We start from the raw sequence: 1,687 nt of genomic DNA, 5'->3' as shown, positions 1-1,687 counted from the left end.
GAAAAAGTAAGTACTTGTAATGGAAAAACATAAGTACAGATAAAGATATACAGAGAGTGTGTGGATTAAGTGAAAAACAGGAAGAGAATCTCCAACATGATCAGGTGGTGCAGGTGTTGGAGAGTCTGACACAGACCGGGATGAAGGACCTGCGGTGCGTCTCCTTCTTACACCGTGATAAATGTGGTGCGTATAGTTTAGATTACGCTGTTGGGCAGGGGGGGGGGGGGGCAATTTATTTTTGCCGAGGGCCGCATGAGCAACCCGAGCACTGCTGGAGGGCCACCACGTCGACAATATTTCAATTCAATTTTGCTCAGTATTATTTTTGACATACCGTAAGATGAATGGTAATAATATCATTTGACCTAACTTAACTTTTTTACAAAAGCAGATTGCTTTTGATGGTTTCATTTAAACTCTTAATCCTTAAATATGTATTAGGCTATGTGAAATTAAAATAGGAAAAAAAAACAATCATTGAATTGCTGATTGAAACTGCGTCTCTGGGGGGGGTGAAGTTTGGTAGAAAGTCCTAGTTGGGTTTGCAGTTTTACCAAAAACCATGAGCCTCCCTCGCGCGTCATCAGACAGATTCCGGTATTTATCCTCGTGCTTCGTCGTGTAAAGCGATTCAAATTATAATCTTTAAACACAGCAACCTGGGCACCACAAATCAAGCACACGGCTTTACCTTTAATTTCTGTAAAGAAATACCTGGCCGTCCATGTCTTGTTGAAAACGCGGCATTCGTCATCAACTTTTCTTTTTTGGCGTGAGCGGATCTCGGGTAACAGGGCATCTCGGGTAACCGACATCTCGGGTAACCGGGCATCTCGGGGTAACCGGACATCTCGGGGGTACCCGGGCATCTCGGGGGGTAACAGGGCATCTCGGGGGGTACAGGCCTCTCGGGGGTAACCGGGCATCTCGGGGTAACCCTGCATCTCGGGGTAACAGGCATCTCGGGTAACCGGGCAACTCGGGGGTAACGGACATCTCGGGGTAACAGGGCATCTCGGGGGTACCGGCATCTCGGGGTAACGGGCATCTCGGGGTAACCGACATCTCGGGGGTAACAGGGCATCTCGGGGGGGGGTAACAGGGCCATCTCGGGGGGGGGGTAACAGGCATCTCGGGTTAACAGGGCATCTCGGGTTAACACGGACTCTCGGGGGTAACCGGGCATCTCGGGGTAACAGGAGCGGTGACATCTCGGGGGTAACAGGGCATCTCGGGGTACCGACATCTCGGGGGGTAACCGACATCTCGGGGTAACCGGCATCTCGGGGGAACCGGGCAATCTCGGGGTAACCGACATCTCGGGGGAAACGGGCATCTCGGGGGTAACCGTACATCTCGGGGTAACCGACATCTCGGGGTAACCGGACATCTCGGGGGTAACCGGGCATCTCGGGGGTAACCGGGCATCACTGGTCGCTGTGCACCTTCACTCACAGGTTACGCACGGACATACGTCCATAAAATAAACACTTTTCAAAATAAAAGCATGCACAGTTGTATTGCACGCACGACATAGATGTTTTTTTAAAAATGTATTTTGTAATTTGTGATTGCCGCCGTTCACCTTCACTCACAACCACGCACGCGCATACGTCCACACGGAAGTAACACAAATAACGCTTTTCAAAACCAAAGCAGCACCGTTGTATTGCACACTCGACAT

General features: G+C 50.2%; 1 protein-coding gene across 1 annotated transcript in view; it reads right to left on the bottom strand.

Annotated features, from left to right (window-relative positions):
- aspa (aspartoacylase) overlaps positions 1-1,687 on the bottom strand; it is a 12,540-nt gene that overhangs the window by 3,600 nt on the left and 7,253 nt on the right. The gene's annotated exons all lie outside the window — the stretch shown is intronic.

Source organism: Etheostoma spectabile, chromosome 13, assembly GCF_008692095.1.
Source record: "Etheostoma spectabile isolate EspeVRDwgs_2016 chromosome 13, UIUC_Espe_1.0, whole genome shotgun sequence".
NCBI lineage: Eukaryota > Metazoa > Chordata > Actinopteri > Perciformes > Percidae > Etheostoma > Etheostoma spectabile.
Note: the sequence above shows the minus strand (reverse complement) of the source record. Positions and strands in the feature narration are given on the sequence as shown.